The 22,161-nt window shown below is 40.0% G+C and overlaps 1 protein-coding gene across 8 annotated transcripts in view; it reads left to right on the top strand.

The window, feature by feature from the left end:
- Positions 1 to 22,161, top strand: part of IQSEC1 (IQ motif and Sec7 domain ArfGEF 1) — a 349,414-nt gene that overhangs the window by 137,912 nt on the left and 189,341 nt on the right. The window lies entirely within an intron of this gene.

Raw genomic sequence — 22,161 nt, forward strand, 5'->3', positions numbered from 1 at the left:
GTGTTTCTAAAACAAGCATTTTCACTTGCCCACTTCTGCAACGGTACGAATGTTTCTGGGTGTCCGAGAAGGCCCGAACTGGTCCTGAAATATGGTGAGAGACTAATGAACATGCTTAATTGAACTGGTACTTCGGTGTTGATGTTCTGGGCTCATTCCACCTGACCATGAGGAGCTTCATAGGACTTCTTATTCTGCTTTAAAAAGTTTTGAGTTTTAAACCAGATACTATTGACCTTTCCCTATTAGTCTGTAACGAAAAGGAGGAACAATTCCCTTGTTTCTCTGTGCCTTAGCGAGCGCCTCAGGAAGGCACGATGATGTGCTGGGATAGTGTCGGACCTGACCTGGGGTAACTGCACTTCCAGGATGTTTTGCATCAAGTTATATTTTGATTTAGCTCTCAGTAGGTTGTTTTCTGGTCATCTGCTCAGAAGAAGCAAATAGGTACTTCCATGCCGGGTGAATTTTGTCCGTTTAGCTTGTGAGTGGGAAGTTAAATGTTGCTATTCTGGATGGCTCTCACACTGGCTGGAACTGAGCAAATGAATCTGAATCATGCTGTCTTAGCTTCCTTTCAGAATATTTGCTTGTGACTTTCCTAATAGTGCTACTTATTCCTTCCTGCATGCAGTTTTCTTTTTTTTGTCTGTCTGAGCAAAGGGAATGGAGTAGGAAATCTTTTCTGAAGCAAGACATTGCCCTCTTCTGGGTACGGCATGAATCAAACGTGCTTCCAAGCCCCCAGCTTCCACCTTAAATTAAAAATGTGCTCCCCCCTGGCATTTCCAGAGCATCAGCCTTGGTACATCTAATTACTTTATCTGAGATGACTTAGTCACTTTTAAGCTTTGATGAAATACAAAAGCTTCATGGAACATGTATAGAAGAAGAATAATGGCTTGGGTGACAAAATCATTTCATTCAAAGTGTTGCCTTACCTGAGCTACAAACAAGAGGCTCATCTGCTCACTCATCAGAAGGGTTATTTATAATGGAGTGGTGCTTCAAGAAACATTGTTTTTAGCATAAAACGATCTGTTCATCTGCCTCCTTTCAGCAGATGCCTCATATAAGAGAGTAAAAGTTTAATAAGATCCTTTTGTATCATGAAACATATATACACTATAAATAACATTCAGTTAACAAAACTGGGGTTTAAACCTTTGTATTTGGATGTTTTGCTGAATATCTAGCTTTTACTAGTGGAACAAAATATTTCACATAGACTATGTTAATTAATTTCTTAATTAATTAGAAAAAAGGTTGCTTTACTTAAAAGATGATGGAAATATTTCTCTGAAATGTCTATTACTGAAACCTGCCAGGTTGTTTAACTTCTGTAAGAACATGGGGTTGATTGAATAACCTTCAATAAGCAGCTGAAAGAAATAACTGCTTTAAGAGCATCTTTTCATACTGAAAAGATGAAGGAAAAAGAAAAATCAACACTTCAGCAGTTCCCTGACTCTCCTGAGAAGCTGCATCTCTTTTATTCATTATCTCCGGTACCAGTTACAGAACTTTCTTCTGCTGTAATGTGATTTCACTGGTTTGCTTCATTTTGATTTGAAAATGTCTGGCATTTTCATACTTTCCTGTTAAGTAATGAAAAGTAAGTACTTGTGAAAACCTCCAAAGCCACTTTGGTACATAAATTGATTCTGTTAGAATAAAATGTTTCCACATCTGATCTTACTGAAAGCAGCAGGAGAAAGCAGGGTGGGAGTCACGTAGAAGAAACATTTCTACTTTTGTGACCACCAAAACCACATTCCTTCTTTGCTACTAGCAGCAGGCAGCACTAAAGATATTGCAAAGCAGTCTTTGTGCTGGGCATCTCTGAGCATTTTAGAAAAAACAACCACAAACAAACCAAAAAAACCCAAACTGAACTCCAGCACCTTTTTGTGCCTCAGTTTTGTACATTGAGTGGGTCAGTAGCTGGGTAGGAGAACATTCTGGTGCTGTGACTATTGGCACTTGATACACGGGGGTTTTCCCACAGATTAGTAGGAAAAATGTGCTTAATTTTGCATCCAGACAGTGTTAAGTAATACAGTAGGAGAGCTTTTACATGTGTGGTTGCGAATCTCTCTCCTAGCAACACACATCTGCAGGGACTGCACTTCTTAAAGGCAGCATTTTTGAAACTGGCCAGCCAGCTGCAGTATTCATCATACTAAATTTCTCTATCTAGACAATTAATTCACCTCTTATTCTGTATTGTTTCACAATATTATTTTTATTTATAGAAACTCTTTCTATAAATGGAATCATAGTTTTCGTTAACCTCTTCTAACAAGGATCACGTCATGAAGGAATGCCCCCTTCATTTTATGAATTGAGTAATTTATTGCCACTGAAAACTCTGAAGCCTTTCCCTTCAGTCTTGTCTCCAGCCTGGTACATTGGAATTCTCTAATAAATTAGATCAACACTTGGAATATAAATAGATAAGCATCTTAAGCAAATAATTTTCATTTAGAAGCAATTTTTTAAACTGTATTTGTTTTGCAACTTATGGGGGTTATTTTTGTTGAGGAAGTGATCCTAAAAAAAGTGTTGCAGGTTATACCTTTTTTTTTTTTTTTTTTTTGGTTTAGGTTTCTTTTGGGTTTTTGGGGGGTTTGTTTGTTTGCAAAATGTTTTGTAACACCATGCAGAGAAATACCGTGTTCCTGTCAGTTTTACAAATCAGTCTGAGCTGGGTATTTCATGGTAGAAAGCAGTGAAGGAAGTATGAGCTTGTGTCTCAGATTCATTTCTCATTCTTTTGTCTCTGTTTATAAATTCTGAATTTGCTCGTACCTATGCACCTTCCCTGCCTCCAAGAAGTTAGGATAGGGGTTGATTCTAAAACACGTATGGTGTTAATAGATCGTAGTACCACAGTAAAGCTTCTATAGCTAGTGCCTGTGTGGTGGAGGAGTTATGAAGAATAGTGAAAACTCTTTTAAGTTTTTTCTAATGTCTAAATACAGATCAAGAGATGTGGCCCGGAGGAAGTAGAACTACATACTTCTCATTAAGAAGAAACGCTGAATAAGTTTTATATCATGAGTAGGGATTCAGATGTGACTAGTGAAATCCTCGTTGTGTCTCTGGTATGTGTCTGAGCTAGAATTTTGTGCACAGACTTGTTAACGAATGTTTCATTTCAAAAAGGTGGCTTTCATTAGTCAGTGAGTCAAGCTTCTATAAATATCCCTAAAATAAGGCAGACTAGTGCCATATTGTATCAGTGTCTGAATAACAAGAGCAAGTGAGAACTGAGTCATTTCAGTGACTCATGTCAGAGACCTGGTGTTACGCTCTACAGTATAAAATCTAGTGATAATTGTGTTTCAGAAGACAACTCGTATGAGATACATTGCACTGATCAGAGGAGCGAAAGGTACTTGGCTGTATATAGCAGAGATCGTGTCTAAGCTAATTCTTTTCTTCAGCAGTGAGTAGCCGGTATTTCCTAGCCATCTGGCCTTCCCGGAGGCAGCTAGCTAATTCCCTTCACCTGCTAAGGAAAAAAATTAACTTTGAAATTGATCTTGGTAAGAGGTGGAACTTTTGCTTCATTTGGCCACCACAGGGCCTGTAATGCCCCAACGTGTTGCCTGACATACAGTATGGCGAGAGCCAGGTCCCGTGAAGGAGCCACCAGCAGCTGTGGTTTTCCACCCAGGCAATTCGTGTCGTTATAGCAACAAGGTAATTCATATATTTATTGTGTACAATGCTAAGCCATTTCACGTTGAATCATTTTGCAAGTTTGTGCAGACCTGCTCACTCAACATATATTGAATGCACTTTAATATATAGTGTTGCAACACATCAGCGACTGGAATGCCTGTTAGCTTGGATAAGAAAAGCAGCCTTCTGTTTTTTTTCACTTTATTGGCATGGCATAACAATAGCAGTTTTTTAACATACACTAACCTTCAGTTTAAATTAAAGGCTACAGTCTGAACCACCTACTTTAATAACTTGTCATCCTTTTTTTTTATTTTTTAAAGCCTCTCTTACATCCATGCCTTTAGCTAATCATACCTTCTAGAGAAGCTACACGGATTAGAAACAAATTGTTCACCATACGTTGAGAAAGTAGACATCAACTGGGAGCTGCTGGCAAGTCCGTCTATGTTGTATTCTTCTTACAATGGATGACTCAGTCTTGGCATTTAAGTTCCTTCCTTTGCCAAAAGCATTCTTGTCTGAACTAAAGCAGGTAGAGCACTCACTATGTCACGTTTGATAGCTGCCACCTTTACTCATCCCGTTGCCTTTCTTCCCCATGGAAAGGCTGTGCTTTGCTGAACGGGGGACACCCTGGTGTGACTTAGGGAGGAGGAAGGGATGGGGTGTGCCTGTGTAAATGTAGTTCCAGCCCCAGAAAGACTTTTTGCATGCAAGATGGTACTGAAGTAGTATGGCTAGAGCATTAAGAAAATATTTACACTAAAACAGGATTTGAGAAGGGATGCATCGGGCTGTACACCAAACATTCGGGAAGCTGTTCATGCCTACAACAGAAGAGTATCAGCTTGGGTTTAGGTGTATCAGTATAGATATGTAGCTGTTCGCTTAAAAAAATAAAAAATACCTTTGTTACCCCCATATGTTAAAATTCAAACTGGGCTCGAGAAGTGTTTAAAGGCACTTATGCCTAAACTGACCCCATTAGCCTTGTGTGATGAAACTTTCTTTCAATGTTTACTTTTTATTTTAATTTCAAGTTACAGTTCGTGCAGACGTCTCGGAGGAAGAGCATGCAGTGCTGATTTAAAAGAAAAAAAAAACCCTCTCTTATTCTCTGCCCTTCCCTCTCATGGAGTGACCTTCGTTCCGCTCACCATCCGCTGTAACACACTGAACAAGGCTTTTTATGGGATCTCTCAGGCTTGCTGAGCTATCTCAGGAGCCTGCTGGTTTGGTTCTTCCCATGGATTTCTTTCAGCAATCTTAGCAAGTGTTGATTTTGTCCTATATGAGCAATCCACATATATCTTTGTAATCTTCAAGACAGAAAGATTGAGACTGTCTTGAAGACATTAAAGTTCTTTTAGTTGAACATTCGCCTACTGAACCGTATCCGTTCTCAGTTTCTGCCCATACAAAGGCAGAAGAATAGACTCCTCTGACAAAGCATGCAATATAGTATGCCACAGCTCCACATTATTATCTGAAATGTAATCCTAAATAGGAAGATTTCTTTTTTTTCCCCCCTCTCATTAATTTTTAGGGGTCATGAGATGTAGCATAAAGAAACGATATTGTATAGGTACAGCTCTTCAGTAACGCCGAGTGGTCAGATGTCTAGCAACTAGCTGTGTAATTCATCATAATATTAGCATTGTCGGAAAACTAGTGTTCTTCTGATGTATTTGCAGTTAGTTCCGGATTTGAATTTTTGGTTGCATTTTAAGTTAGCCTAAAATTAGTATTTTTCTGGAGCAAATGTTACAAGAAGTGCCCAGTTTACTGTTAAAGTAAACTGGAAGCCAATTAATTCTGTTTCCAGCAAGAAGAATATTCTAATTTATTTATACTGAAAACATCTTTGAATATTTTTTTGAAATAACAGAAATGCCCTATTCTACTGAGGCTTGCAAAATCTGAATTAATAGGCGTGCTTTTTTGAAATTCATCTAGCGCATTTAGCAACCTCCACAATTATGAAAACAGAACAGATTTACCTACTGTAACTTTGATCACTGCCTCCAGTACCATCTGTCTTCCTTTTGACTAGCAAGGGTGGCATATTGCCCTAGTCCTCATCACTGTTCTCTGTGGCTGGAGAAGCAATGAGAACCTCCAAAGATGATTATGTCTGGAAGTTGCAACCCAATAATCTGCTTGGTAAAGTTCCTTCCAGCATTACTATTAATAGGCCTTCAAGGATCCTGCTCCTCAAAGGAAGTAAGAAGTTGAGAGTGCCATGAAAAACTTTTTTTTCCTTTTTTTTTTTTTCTTTTTTTCCCCCCCCATAAGGACTACTGTACAGGGCAAGGCAGCTGCTGTTGCTATTTACTAAAATTTTTCTTTACTTCATCTCTTTAAAAAAACCCATCAGTCTTGATCTGTTGGTGTACTGCAGTGGAGTGGTAAAAGACAAGGAGAAAGGAATCAGAAATGATCCAAGGAATAGCTTCTGTACAAAGAATGATTAACTACACTGCTCTTCAGCCCGAGAGGGGTGGCTGGTGGGATGGGGGAAGGGAACACAAAAGGTCGATAGGGTTGGCAGTTGTATAGGGAGAGGGAGTAAGAGTAATCATTCAACGTCTTCTGTAATCCTAGCTGCTGAGCAGAAAATGAAGGCCGATTAAGGAAACAGAAGTATATTTTTTCCTGTAAAGCAAAATAAAACTTCACAATGCTCTGGCACAGAAATTAGTTGATGCCGAGTTTATACAGATTCAAAAGACATGGTTATGGGAAAAATTTTTGCCCAGGCTTGTTAGCCCTGAAGACATTCCTGTGGTAAGGGACTTACTGAGCTGTAAGGTCTTGGAAACTGGGGAAGTATCAGAATATGGCCGAGTCAGACAGTTGTTTGAGTTTAATGACCTTGGAGGCAATCTGCTCCTACCTCCTGCTCAAAGCACGATCAATGCTGAAATCAGACCAGTTTGCTCAGGGTTTGACCAGTCAGATCTTGAAAGCCTTCAAAGCTGAAGATAACTGTTTGGGGCTCTGCTGGCCAAACCAGGCCTTGCTGAGCGTGGCGGTGGGAAGGCATGTGTGGGCTCGCCGCAGGAGCCACTGTTTTGCCAAGACCTTTGTTCTTATGTCCATGTTCAAAAGAAAGTTCAAGAATGTTGTATTTAAAAATGGAAAAAAGGAGTAATTAAAAGGTTTGTTCTTTTTTCTTTTTTTTTTTTTCCTAAACAATATTAGGTGATAAAGTTAAACGCCGTGATGGTATTTTGTGCTTAGATTTTCAAAAGGTCAAACTGAAGCGTGTCTCAGTGGTGTGGTTGCTGTTAACGATGTTTACTAGAAATCCACAATGGTTGCACAAATGTACAACAAATTTCTTGTGTAATGTGCAGTTCTATTTTCAGATATTTGCATGGGAAAGAGACTAACCATTTCAGACAAACTTATGTTCAAGAGGCTTATGATTAGAATTCATTACAATATTTCTGTGGTTTATACTCCTGTAGAACTGCATATTATGTGTGGAAAATTTCTTTGGAAGTGTTCTTATTTTGAATTTCAGGAAGAGCTGAATAAACATCTTTATAGTAATATATTCTAATTGTGTTGTTAATTATGCCCTAAAAACTGTGAAAAAACTTTAAGAAAACGTACAGTTATGATGTGTGTGCTAAACCGAAAATCCGGTAAGATATTTTTTCAGAAATAATTTAATGTAACATTGATAAAGAAAACCTTTTTGAATTGCTTTTGCTTTCCTGTGGGATAAATACTGATTGCATGCCTGGCTATCCGTTTTGCTCAGTGCCCAGCTCCTTGAAAACATCGGCCCAAGCTTAGATGACTTAGCAATGGATGGAGTTCAGCTGGTGTCTGTATGGTAGGGCTGCGGTTTGGCTCAAGGATTGAAGGCAGGTACTGCTTCAGAGTATTAAAAGTCTTGTTCCTTTTTACTTTAAATAATATACCATCTGTAAGCATGTATAGTCCAAACTCCCAAAATCTTTAAAAACCGAAGAGAAGTTGAGGCAGGTGGTTGTTGGGTTTTTGGTTTGTTGTTGTGTGGGGGGTTTTTGTGGTGTGTTTTTTTTTTTTTTTAATTATTCTTACTGCAATGAATATACTTAGCATTAAAGATAAACCCATTCTCTGGCTACGCTGTATTTGTGTCCATGCCAAGAGACTTATATCACAGTGATGCTTCCCTCTGTCAGACTGCTTTGTGAACTACATTTGAGTGTGAATTCATCTAGTCCAGGAGCACACCTTCATTCCCAGGCTGAAATATCAGCATAAACACTTTCAGTTAACATGTCTACCAGAGCTGGCTGAAACTTACTCCTCAACGATGAAACTCACGGTAGAGACTGTCCTTACATCACCTATCTAGAGTCTAACTAAAAGTTTGCTTTTGAAAAATTAACCTGGTATTGCTATAAAGACACCTTGTTTGAAATATACTGAAATACAGAGGGGCAGATAGTGTTTCACTGATGTACGTTAGTGTGGCTAATATTTTACCTGTAACCCAAAAGAAAACAAAAACAGGGAGAAAAAAGTAACAAGGAGTGCAGCAGCAGCTCATTAGTTGTTCTTACATTACTTGTACCGATCAAAACAAGTTGGTAGCTGCTATATGTGGAGGAGAATTGAAATGGGATAAACATTCAGGATTTCTTTGGTATTAATCGTTCTGAATTGTAGTATTAGAATTTCTAAAGTTGTTTCAAACCATTTCTGCATATAGAGTAATAACAAAATGTTCCATGACTTGACCCTGTTCCTTTAAACTTTCGAAGATGTTGCCCTTGGCTGAACTGCTCAATATGTCAAATCTCAACGTGAAATGCAAAAGTCTGCTGAAGCTGTCCTGTGAAAATGACCCGTTTCCGTGGATTTAACAACAGGCACTTGCTAGGGGCTGTTGTATTTGTTTGTGTTGGTCTGAAAGGTCATTTAAATTCCTGAAGCGTCTGTCTTTTAATATTTATAACTGAAGTACGAATAAGAGATGCAATAGGTTGTCCTAAAAAAAAAAAAAAAAGTGTAGAGGTTTTTAGGATTCTTCTAGCAGAGCTCAACTTCAATGACACACATTCCCAAGGTCGTTAGTATCCAATACAGCTGCTCTCAAACAGGCACGCTTAGATAGTAGCTGGCTTCTGAAAGCCTCTCAGAGGAGAAGCTGCCCAGCTACTCCTTCTGCCTGCGAGAGCAGCTGTTTCACCAGCCTGATGCCTCTGCTGCATTGCGGGACCCTGGCCAAGTCCACAACATCTGCTGCCAGAAAAGAGAACTGGCAAATGGTATGAGAGGGGTTTCTTTGTGTCTCGAGTATGTATTCTGTAGTCCTTGTGGGCAAATGAATTTTCTGTGTGCAAACTTGAATACAGTTGTCTTCCATGCTCTGCACTGCACACATACCGGTATTTTATTTGTTAAGGCTTTTGCAGAAGAACCTTGAGAGGATGGATACTTGATTTTTTCATTTACTCTTAATTCACCGAAGAAAATACCGTATCTAATCTCTGCCTGTAGACATATTAGAAGCACCAGAGAACCTGCGCGCACGTCTGCATGCTCTTTTTAGAACTAAGCTTATTATAAACTGAGGGGCTGTGGAAAACCAAATTGTGTTTCAGGGTAGTACTGGGAGATGTGGTTTACCTAGTTACATTGTCCAAATCAGAATTTGTGTTATAAAAATGAACAAAAGTTGGGCAAGAGAGAGAAGGGTAGCAAAAGGAATCCTGTGCTGGTGGTGTTATGGTGAGGAAAAGAAGAGAGTCTTGAAACAGTTACCCCTGCCCACAGTTCTATACAATTTGACCTGACTCGCAGCCAAAAAGGTTTTGGTTCATTTATTATTTTTTTTTAAGCATATTAGTATGTACTAGTGGAAATGCTCATGAAAAGAGACTTCTGAGACCTGATGGCCTTTGGATTTGAGCTCCTGCATGAGGTGTCACCTTGTCTCTCCACTTAGAAGTGCTTTATTAGTTCTCTGCCGTGCGAAGTTGAGGCATATATTAAACAGAAAAGCAAATGCTGAGCCAGGAGGAAGAGGAGGAAGCCTTGCTTGTTGGATGTTGCTGGGATGTGGGATTGCCACTTGGGTGAAAGGTATTTTGATTGATGTTGCAAACTAGAGTTCTGTGGGTTTGTTATTCAGGCCTCTGAATAGAGCAAACTGTGAAGCTGTTATTTGGATTCTTATGCTAATCCTGACTCATCTCAAATCATCTAGGCGGCTTCAGGATAATGTAAGGAATAATAACATGCTTTGAATACTGGTGCTTTTGAACATTTAAGGCAATACATGTGGATTTTTTTTTTAAGCTTCCATTGTTTTAAAATTGTCACAAAATTCCTATCCTAAATCTGCTGTAATCCTGCAGATATGCCTGTGAAGCTGCAGACATTTGAAATACCTGAACCCTTTGCTTTTTGTAACAGATGAGGGGAATACGATGGATGCTTTTTCATGTGCAGTTGGCTCCAGAAGTTTTATTGCCTTTTGCAGTGGTTCTATAGGTGTGCTTTGTATTGATTGACAGGTCTTTCTCTCCCGAGAAATCTGCTCTGGATAATGCCTTGCTCACCTTCTGTAAGTTATAACTTTAAGTGTACGCTTGCCATGAACTGTTCTCTTCCTCCATTTTTTCAGCATTGATCACTTCACTGAAATGTTCTTATTTGAAATCGAGTTGATGGACCCTACCTCACCAAACATCATCAAACTGGTATTCACTTTCACATTCTCAAAACTACTGAATATTTTTGAAAAACCCTTTCTTGACCTTCCTTTAAGTTGAACGTACGTTTTAAAAACTAATAAATAAAACGCATGACACTGGAGATGTCAAGGGTAACGTGTCACTGCTGGCACAGGAGTGCAGGCTTTGACGCAGACTGCTTTATAGCACTGACCCCAGGCCAGGGCAGGGCTCCTTTGCAGATCCCATGTTTTTAGCCATGGGCTGTTATCTCTGTAGTGCCGGGAGCTGCTGCAGCCCCCTGAGGTGTGAATGCAGGCAATGGGCAGGCAGGCTGGCAATCTTTCTTGCCCCTGAATAGGCTGATGTGGTCTGTGACTCAGAGTTCAATACAGCCAGCTCACCCCGTTCTTGCCGCTGTGGGTGCCGCACATAGCCTTATCCTGCTTGGTCACGTTGGGATGATCTGTGAAGCAGTAGTATGGTAGTACTACAGCTGATTAAAAAAGGGAGGGTAAAAAACCCAAACGAACAAGCCTTATGATACAGCTGTGTATGTTCTTGCTTTGCAAAGTCCACCACTGTCGTTTCCCAAACGCAGCTAGACTACAATAATAGTTTTGCAGCCAGGTGCTCCCTGGCATTTCCGGGGAGTGGGATTACCACAGCCGTGAACACCCATGGCTCAGGAACTCAGCTGGGATTTCTTTATTACCTCCTCAGGTTCTCTATAAGCTTGTAGTGAATGTAAATTATATGCTTGCTGTTGTAACTGCGGTAACTTACTGCTTCAGTCAGCAATGCATCCGTGAAATATCCAGCTAGACTTTTTGTTTATATTTACCCTGGGGAGAAAGGTGGCATTGTTGTCTTTATTAACATATTGACATGTTTATTGACATCAGTTGTCTTCATTCTTGCCTGTTTAATTAACATAATTGATTCACAGAACATCTGGCTAATATTTCTGGGGCAAATACTCTAACTAGGCTTGTTACTAAAATTGAGTCTCAGCCCCTTATTGTGAAATCTGCCATGGGTCTAGTTGCCAAAATAATTAAATGACCATTAATTTGCAATTTTTCCTCCATCTAAAACACTTAAGCTGGATTTTTATTAACAATTAAGAACAAAATATTTACAATGCCTTCACAGTAAATGAATGCTAAGAGATAATAATGAGATGCCTGCTCATTTTTATGTAGAAAAGATGAAGCAAATAACGGTAATGTCAGTGTGTTATATAAGAACCACTGAATAGCAGCTGCAGTCAACAGTTTAAAGCTAGAAATAAAATGCATGATTAATAGGAACAAAGGATGTAGGAAATACTTCTGAACTCATTTATCTGTAGCCCAGAATGAATGCTTTTCTGAGAAGATACCCTGGATTAGTTAGGTCACTGACTGTAATTCTGAGTTACGTCAGAAATATGTATTAAATAAAAACATCTGCAGGTTCTAATGAATTGTGATATCCTGAGCTATAGACAGGCACTTCCTTATCTCAGATGATGTATTACATTGCCCATTAGTTTGCTAATGTTTGTAAAATATCTTATGGTGACAGATATGGTTTTACTTAGAGACCAGGAGACGTGTAGGCATTAATTACATTCTGCTCATTAGTATTCATTCATCTGCTGATACGTATTTACTGTTGTGTGTGCATCACCTCGGATACTAGAAGGTGCATGCAGCAGATTTTTTCCTGGCTTTTGCGTTTTCAGCTCCATTGTCCAAAAGATGAAGGACTGGATCTGAACAAACATTTTGTACTTAAGTAATTAATAAGTGAAGAAATATATGTCCAATTAAAACTCGCAATTTAAAACACATCCCGGTCTTGAAGAAACAAAACTGCTTTTCAAATACCTATTACAGTGTGATTCATTAGCAATGTATTATTTTATTAAAGAGGACAGCAGCTGTGACCTGATATCAGGAAGCCCAGAAGAGTGACTCAGGCCAAAATACTGTACTTAGTCCATGCCTGCAACTGTTTCTAGGCTCTGTTCCAGGTATTCCTGCTGCTGCTCAGATTTTGTGCATCTGAAATAGTTTGGTCCTGGATTTTTCCTAAGTGTTTTGATCTGCTGTTCAGTTATACTCAAGCCTGTAACTTTATGGACTTTCTTCCATATTTGTTCTTCGTTCATGGCATATTTGAAGTTTTTAAGTTTTGGACAGTTAGGGTATTGTCTGGTGAAGTATCTGGCGTAAATATTTCCACAGTTACAGAGGACTGTTCCAAGCATTTTGTAGGCTTTGAAGTTTTCCTCTTAATAATGAAGAAAGGACACAAAATCAGAAACTTAATCTCAAGTAAAATCTTGAAGTTTGCAATGCTGCAAAAAATTGCTTGACAGTGCTTTGTTTCATTTTTAAAGCAGTAATTTTAGCTGGGACACACAGCTGTGTAAAGACTAGAAATGTCTAGTATGTCTTTAAATTGCTACTCGTCCAGAGAATGCTCACTCGGGGTAATAATTCTAATTATGGGCAGTCAAGTAGGGTTTAAGTCTGATATTTGGAAAAGAACCTGCTCAAAAATCAGATAAGCCCTCAGCTGATACAGTACTTCTTGCCGTGTGTGTCAAGAATATATATGACATAAAAAGATGGATGGGGGAAGCAGAAAGGAGTGGCATGTGGTTGAAATTGTGGGATTCTACGATCAGGTTTTCAAAAATTTTCACCAAGCTATTCTACTTCTTCACAGTTCAAAGATGGATTTTCAGCACTGAAAATAAGTCATTTATTATGTTATCTAAGTTCTATCCTGGTCATGTGGCCCAAAGGCTCTGCAGTAGTTTCGAGCTGTTCAAATAATTTAACATACAAAATTGTGTAAACCTAATGTTAATCTCACATTCTGTGTTCAGGGAGTAATCAAGTCTGTAGGATATTACAGAGTGCTGCTTAATGGAATTTTAGTGGTTTAATTTTGCAGACCGATTTTTCTTCACTAATTTGTCATGTAAATACTTACTCTGGGGTAGTCTTTAGCTATTAAAAATTATTACTCTGAAGTTTTGATTTTTCTGCCAGAGACCATGGAGCTTCTGGCAATTAAATGTCTAATGATGTTATAAGATGTGTTAAACCTAAGATGTCAAACCCAACCAAACAAGAAAACCGCACCACAAAACCAGCAGTGCTACTTAATGGTGTAAGTGTGTATCACGTCCAGGGCTGTGTTGAAGCCCTAAGTACCGGTTGTGAGTTTGCACTTCGTGGTACGGTGTGGCTATGTGAGAACTGTTCTCTTCAGCTGTTAGCAGAGGATAACTGATAGTTATTGAAAATAGCAGCGTTACCCGAATAAGCTGACTTCAGGATGTCTCATACAAAGATGAAGGAAATTTGTACTTTGCGTTCAGAGTACCTACATCTCTTATTTCAATATAAAAGCAATAGCTGGTGACAGATCTGAGCACAGTATATCTCTGTATGAATTTCTTCATCACAAAATTTTGCCAATGCAGGATGACATGAAAACCTGGAAGTCAATTTTCAAACCGTTTTCTTCTGTTGTCAACAGCACCATAGTAACATTTCTAGAGGTTTCACTTCTGAAATGAAATGTTCTAATGAAAAATACATAGACAAAGAGTTATTTTAGTGGGGCAGGTAGTCACTGAGTTTTTTTAAGCTTTTGTGGTTTTTAATACATCTTTTGCTTTGTAGTTCAAGCATCATTGTGTCTGTTAGAAGTGGGTAGAAGCAGCACAGATGCTGTTAACTCTGGGTCTTCTGAAATGTTTCTGGCTAATTAGTGTTTTGCAGATTCTATGCCACCTCTTGCTCTTCAGCAGATATCCTTCCATGTCACGAACAACCTTGAGCTGGAAATACGTATCCTATGGAGTGAATGGAGTTAAGCTTTCTTACCTTGTTAAGGATTGTGCCGTGCCCTAGACATGGCAGGGAACATAGTTACTGTAACAAGCCACACACGCATCCTGATTTATAAATATAAATCTCACTCCAGGGTCTGCTGAGCCTCTTGTGAAGTAAGTGCTTCAAGTAGGGACTTCAGCAGACGCAGAAGTGTATGGTCCCCTCTGCCTGATGGTGTGCACAGGGGCAAAGCCCATGCAATCCTGTGACCTGCCTGGGGGCACAGACCCTCTCAGCCTGAAAACTGCTGCTGCAGCCATTAGCTGCTATCCTTGGCATGGGCGAGTGTCACGAGAAAGAAAACAAACTGTTCTGCTGTGTTTTGTGCAAAGGGAAGTTCTACTCTGCCAACGCTGTATCTTGGGGGAGGATGGTACTATTCACCTGGCTTTTTCCACAGTACACACGATCTCTTGCACTTAATTGTGTTTGCTACAGTGAAAGAAACAGAATTGTATAGTTGAAATGAAAATGTATCAAATGTGTGTGCACAGGAAAAATTGGGTATTGAATATATTGGCGTTCCTCTGCATTTCTTCACAAACAAACAAGCAAAACCCTTGGAAAGGTAAGCAGAAAAAAAATGCATGGCAGATAAAATGTTTGTAATCCCTTGTGGGCATATTAAGTGCCTAAAGAACTTGGATATGTTAATACTTAAAATATGCCAATCTGTTGAGTGAGGGTTCACGTTACTTTAAAGAAAGATGATCCTTTTTCCAGAGTCACATGCAATGCAAGGGAGTTTGAATAGTTTTCACACCAAGGAAGAGGGCAAAAGTGGCACAAAACAAGATTCCACAAGGGTATTGAGAGCCACTTACCATGCGAATGTGTGTCTGTAGCCAAATAAACCAGTTTTAATAAAGTTTTGTTGATACAAAGCTTTTTAAGGGGAAGTATGAATTAGGGCTGACTGAAGGTTTGTGAAAGTATTTTAATTTGGGTAGGATAGATTTTTTTTGTTTTGTTTTGTTGGCTTCCTTTTACAAAGAGTTGTTTTGCATAGCGGGAGGAGGTATAGTTATTTTAGAGCCTTGTGTTAGCAGTGTTCTTAAGCAGAACTTAAAAGGAAGCAGTTGGGGCTTTAGTTGCTTAACAGAAAACAAAGCACACTTTTAATAGTAATACTAGTGTACAAATAGAAAAATAATTTATTGTGAGTAATAATATACAGATTTTTCCACAACTGTATTTTGCTGCCAGTAACAGTTAATACTTGCAGTGGTTTTGTGATGAGAGCCAGTAAATGAATGCAGCAGCTAGTGACCTGATGCTGAGCTGGGGCTTCATTTTGATGAAGAGCAAGGACTTTCCAGAAAAGCCAATGACGGGAGAGAAGCTGCTGGGATTTAGTCCATGTTTGTTTCTGAGAGAGGGAGATAGGGTCCGAGGCAAAGCAAGTCGTTTCAGTGAGATGATAGAAACAAGTTTAACTTCCGTAAGAAATGGACAAGCTTGGAGAAATTAAGTAAACTAGTTATTGAAATGAAAGAGATGTAGTGGGAAAGAGGGGGCTGCTTGGCTTTGTTCTTTAACTTGGAAATAATTTTGGCTGTTTGGCATGAAGTACCATTTACTTGCCTCTGAAGCTGAATGGCAAACGCTAGCAGGGAGAAGTATTAGATTAAATAACTTTTTCTAACTACATTAAGTGTACATGGAGAGTATATATGATAAAATAGATCAATGCATCAGCACCTGTGTATAAAGTTCTGAACACACAGGGATAAAATGAGTATTGCAAAGGAAATACAAGCAAATGTGTGTCAACTGATCAGTAACAACCAAGCTGAAAATCAGAGGCAGCTTCCTATGAAACCTTTGGGCATGTTACTAAAATAAATAGTAGGGAAAAAAATTCAGAGGCTTCAGAATAGAGCTACATTCATTCATGAAAAATATTTCAAAATGTGATTGAGAATGAAAATACTGTACTGTGACATAATAAATTTTTGGCAGTCCTTTTACAAATGTTTATTTTTGCTTTGAGCGTGCATATTTGATCAGTGTGACAATACTCAGCTAATGTTTCACAGAGGGGCAGCACCTGCTTGCAGGAAAACAAAACGCAGTGGTTTATCCTTCCCTTACTATGCCGAGAACCACAGCATCTCTATTGTAGCCAGGTTTTTTTCCACTGTTCCTTGGACGTCACATTTTGTGTAATAAAAGTGCAAGCACATAGCACAATAAGCGATACAGAATTAGGTTCTTATGGCGGGTGGCCTTGGCCAGCTGCCGGAGTGCGGTGGCTCTTGCTTTCCTCCTCCTCCCTCCCTCCCCAGCCGTATGGACCCCTTGACCTCCATGCCCGGTATTTGGCTCTGGCCACTGGGGTGATTACTGGGGCTGGTGGCTGGCCTCAGCCGTGGCATCCTCGGGCACGGTGTGGGTCCCTGGCACAGCCGTGCTCTCTGGTGCCAAAGGGAAGCTCCACAGGTACAGGCCAAGCCCCAGGCTCTCGGGCATGGTTCAGTCTCAGGTGGCAGTGTGAGCATGTGGGAGTTTTTGGCCAGTAATAGCCATTTTTCCTATAAAAATAATCTATATGGTCTCTCAGATCACTGGTTGCTTATATAAATGTCGTCAGCTTTGCCCCCTCCAACCCCATACGCAGGGGTAATGCTCTCATCAAGCCATTTTGTACTTTTTCTTCTTAAGTTCATAGTAACAAACTTTAAGGATGTGGCACGTGTTGGTACCGGGTAGGTTAAACTTCCATTTCAACACAAACGAAGCAGGAGCAGGGCAGGGAGAGGTGTGCGGTGCGTATCTCCCAGGCGATGATCGTCAGCTGGGATGCGATGCTGTTAATCATTCCTGAGGGACAGTGGACTGTAATGCTCGCTCCCGTAGTTATAGCGCGAGAGCCAAGTGCTCCGTTACGTGCCAGTGCTGATGCTGGGCACGTGGCACCATGTGGAGACGTGGCAGGCAGGTGAAGACGCTGGGCTCGTGGCACCGTGTGGAGACGTGGCAGGCAGGTGAACCGCAGCTGCTGGCAGCCCCGGCACAGCCCCCTATTCCAGGGCTCCCAGGGACGCTGGCACTGTAACAGCGTAAGGGCACTGAACTCTGTCCAGATCAGGCTCTGTGTACTCTGTAAGTATCATTCTGAGGCCATAGACATACTTCTTGACCCCGATGTTTAGAGAATGTCCTGGATGTCCATATTTACTAATTGGTCTTAAAATGATAAACTCGCTTTTGGGGCAGCGATAATGATGCAAGTAGAAAAATGTATCAAACTGTTTAGTCCACTGAGAGAAAATTTTTGAAAAAAAATTGGGGGATCTTTGAAACAAAGGGTTGGAGACTGTCATTAAACACCACTGTAGAGCAAAAAAAGCTGATCATGGTAATAGCATGCAACACAGCTGCTCCTAGTCACACTTGTGATATCAACATGAAGTTTTAAAATGGTTCTGATAGTTATTCTTTTCATATTTGGAGCATGCTGGTTATGTACTTGAGAAGATAGGTCAAGGCCTCATGGGGGCAGGGTGAGGGATGTGTGCTTTATCCCATGTGACTTCACTTTTAACTTCAACCGCAAGCCTGGTTTGCTCTGGTTTTCTCAAATGAATAAATAGCTAAGCATCTTAATCACGCAGAGCTCAACATGTTAATAATAAGCATGAAAATACAATAAATGGTAACAAATGGCTTTGCCTAGTAGTATATCCCAAAACATTCAAGAAAAATTCAGGCCTTAATTTAAACCAAACAAGCCAGCAAGCAGTAGGGAGTGATTTTGGTTTGTAAATGTCATCTGGTATATGAATTGCAGTGCCTAAGTTGCGGTGATCCTGCAGAAGCTGTCCTATATGATATTGTGTGATGTTGCTCAGATGATCTCTTTATTTCTTGCCGTAATGGAAGGAACAGAAATCTCAGCAGAGAAAAGTAGTTTTTAGAGGCAGTTCACTGGTGGTGCTGGTTATTGATGTTGGCAGGTCATTAACGTAGGTAGGACTTGGTACTTGGTAGAACTGATTGCTTATTGTGACATGCTGCCCCTGCTGAAGCCCGTGGGAGTTCTTTCCAGTCATTTCAGTGGGATCAGAGCCTTTGTATTTAATACTTCTAGATTGCAAACTTATTGGGGTAACGATTTGGGTATCTTCTGTCTATGTCTTTGCATATAGTGGCATTGAGTAACATACTGTACAAGTATCTTGCTGAGTAGACTTTGTAAAGCTAGGGAAAACTGCAACCCTGGTGTTCCCAATTCTGCCCTACTTACTATATTTTTTTTTTTTAGAAAGGAAAGCCTTTCTTCTACTTCAAATGCTAAGGCTAAATAGCCTTGTGCGGTTACTAACTTTTCACTTTGTAGTATTCAATCAACTGCAAAACATTTTAATTCATTCTGCTGAGATACAAACGTGGACAGACTTTATCCTATGCTTACTCATCAGGCAAACTTCATATTGTTTTAGGGGAGAACGGAGGAAGATGGTGAACTAAAGATATGTTGGCTCAAACAGCAGCTTGAGCACATGCTTAACATAAACTATGCAAGTTAGCCTGTTACCTTGAGTAAAACAGTAAGAGCTCAGATGAGTTTAGAGCCAGATAGTGTGGGGTTTTTTTTAATTTTCATTGTATTTGGACACCTCAAAACAAAAACCAGAACCAAACTGAAAACTTGTACCGAACACACAAGAAAATGCTATGCACTATAAAAGCTTCGTGACTATTATCCTGCCTAAAATTAAAATTTCTGTGACATTCATTACAGAATACGGAGGTACAGCTTTTCAATTACTTGTGCATCTTTCATATACCGACCTGCAGGCTGGGTTACTGCTTTTGGATACGTTGGTACTATAGTACCTTCCTGTAGGAAGCCTCAGTGAATGAGCAGTGGGCATCAGTTCTGAGCCTGTGTGGCGACAGAACTCAGCGCACACGCAGCAGCCGAGAGCCTTCCTGTAGCATTAGTAGTGCTGGATTCTAGACAATCCATCTTTCTTTTGCAGTTTGCTTTGGCTTATTGATTTGACTTGTCGGTCTTGTTTTTCATGTCCCTCAAAACTGTGCTTTTCAAAAAATAGCTTAAATGATTAACTGTTTCACAGGACTAGTAGATCCAGTTACCTGACCAAAGGGTTTCCTCTTTGACTGGATCGATGGTCATTCAGAGAGCACCTTACTGAATACCTTTGTAACTTACTCTTCGCCTCTCATTCAGCCGTATTCACTGTGCTGCCAGCCATCTGCAGAGACTGAATTTAAAAACAGAAGAATCAGACCAAGCTGACAAGACTGTATATTCTCTTCCTCATACACCAGTGGTGCTTAAGCTGCTTGACTTTACAATAGGTTGGAAAGCTGTTTTATGGGACTCTTTATGGAATGTTTTTATTTTCTTAGCAGGCATTTATCTGTGTGATGAATTGATGCCTCTTAGAGGGCTTTGGCTGAGATGTGCAAATTCACAATACTCAATCACCTTCTAAAATTATACTATTTCTTCAGTGCTCTGTATTTTGTAGCTGTTAAACATGAGGCAATATTTGAATCATTATAAAGCTTCTCTGGAGCAGAGGATACTTGTAGGCTGTCTTCAGTGCAATGGGAAACTCACTTGTCTTAAATCTGTATTTCACTGAATTATCTTAAGTTGTGGAAAAGATATTTAGCTTCCTGAGTTAACAGATACCAAGTAATCAGGTTAATGGCTTGCAGTGTTGTATATGTGTTTCAAGGTATGGATGCTTCGCATCAGGCCTTCGCTGTGGAATGGGGGTGTTTTGCTGAGCTGTCTGATCCTTGCCGTGAGGCCACGCGAGTTGGAGTTACAGGATCAAGCTCACAGCAAAGGTTTTGTGAATGAAATAAACAAAGCTATTTCGGACTTGCCCCATTAGGCCGGATTCTGTGTAGGTCACTTTCTGCTGTGTGGGGCTGTGCTGCATCAAGTGTGTGTTTAGATGCAGCTGTTTAAAATGAATGCTGCTTGAGACCTGTTGACACAGTACATAAGCATTACAGACTGGTTTGGGGGGGGGATGGTGGAGAATTTTGGGGCTTTTGTCTCCGCTAGTTAAGGGTTCCCATTGCACTGCTGTAACACTAAAGCATATAAAGACTGCAGGGCTGTGGCTACCCTGACAGTTCTACAAATGATCAATTTTACATTTGTCAGGATGGAAAGTGAAGCTGAACAGGTAAACATAGGTGTATGTCTGCTAGATGAAATTCTTACATTGGTTTCCAGTGTAGCAGGAATTAGTATGGCCAGTAAGCAGGCGTAAACAGGAGGTTGTAGATGTAACTTTAACTTCAGGCAGATGACTGACCAAAAGGGAGCACCTTAGGGTATTTTGGCACAGAGTATACTCATTTGCAAATCAGTTTGGACCAAAGATAGTCAATAACTCCTGCCTTGCCACTTTTTTTTTTTGAAAGTTTACATTATTTAGCAGCGTCTGTGACAGTTCATGCTTCTCTTTAGCCTGGGGAATTTCGTAGGTGATGCTGTGATAAGTAGCATTTGGCTGACCACCTGCTCTCTTATTCTGGAAATATTACAACTGGCCATGAAACAGCTATGAACTGATCACTTGACCACGGCAAATGAGCTGCCCTCATCAGTGTGTTCTGGTATATATTTAACTTAATAATGCAAGCAGATGGTCATTATATTGATTCATGAAGCAAGGGAGGAAGTTTGGCTGTCTTGATACTGTGAGGCCTGAGTGCTAGGCATTGGTGTGGGGCAAGAAGCAGGGAAGGGGAGGAAAAAATGAAATTTTTGTAGTGTGATTTTTGTTTCTTGGGTTTTTATTGTGAGGGGTTTCGTGGTTGTTGTGATTTGTTTGATTTTGGTTTTTACAAAGGACCGCTATGGACAGGAATAAAATAAAAGCAAGATTAGGTGACTCATAAAGCCTGTGCATATGGTCATTCCCCTGGAGACAGACTGTTAGTGCACAAGCATGGTGCTGCTGACACGTTTGCACCACTGACGGTGCTCAGAAGGGGAGAGAGGGGACACAGGAGGGCAATAGTTTGTAGAGTTGTGAAACTTCTCACTCTGCTGTTTTTATTAATGATGTGACAAGTCTTTTGAAGGGAAAAGGTAATATTTAAATAACAGCTCTTTGGTTTGTTTGTTTGTTCTTGTTGTTTTGGTTTGGGTTTTTGGGGGGTTTTTTTCAAAGAATAGCTTTGTTTTATACTCTCTACCTGTTTATTAACAGGGTGTAACTGGAGATATAAACAAGAAGCTAATTCTATAAAACATTCAGCCACTATCCTTCTGAGCTAAACTGGGAGGTTCACAAATTCCCAACCTGGAACAGCTTGGTTTGGTTATTCATTCTGTAACTTTTATATGAGAAATACTATATACAAAACAGTATTCTCTTGAACAGGAGCTTAATCTCATACTCTTTCTCCTAGCTGCTGATTAGCTTTGCTGTCTTATCAGTTTATGTCATAGTATGTGACTATAAATTGACTTCGCAGTGAAGAGGGAATACGGTTCGTCTTCACAGATGCTGCTGTTACCATGGAGATAAAAGGACCAATGGCCTTTTCTTGGTTTGGACTGTACTACAGTGTTCGTACAGAGATGGTGCATTCAAAACCGCAACATTTGGTGCTTTTATATTGCAGCCTAAACATCAAATGAGAAAGCATATTGTTTTTTCTTGTGAAGAAGTTTAACAATAAATACAGATTTGTGACTTCTGGAAGCAGAAAGCAAGCCCACCAGGAATGTGAAAACAGTGTGGCTGGTTTATGCTTGCTAAACCTCCTCTCCGGGAAAAACCTTTTGGCTTTGCAAAATATAACCCTGTAGAGCCTTTGGGTTTATCTGATGCAGCGTTTGATGCTGGTTACATCACCAGCTTACTTATCTGTGA

Source organism: Falco peregrinus, chromosome 5 (assembly GCF_023634155.1).
Source record: "Falco peregrinus isolate bFalPer1 chromosome 5, bFalPer1.pri, whole genome shotgun sequence".
NCBI lineage: Eukaryota > Metazoa > Chordata > Aves > Falconiformes > Falconidae > Falco > Falco peregrinus.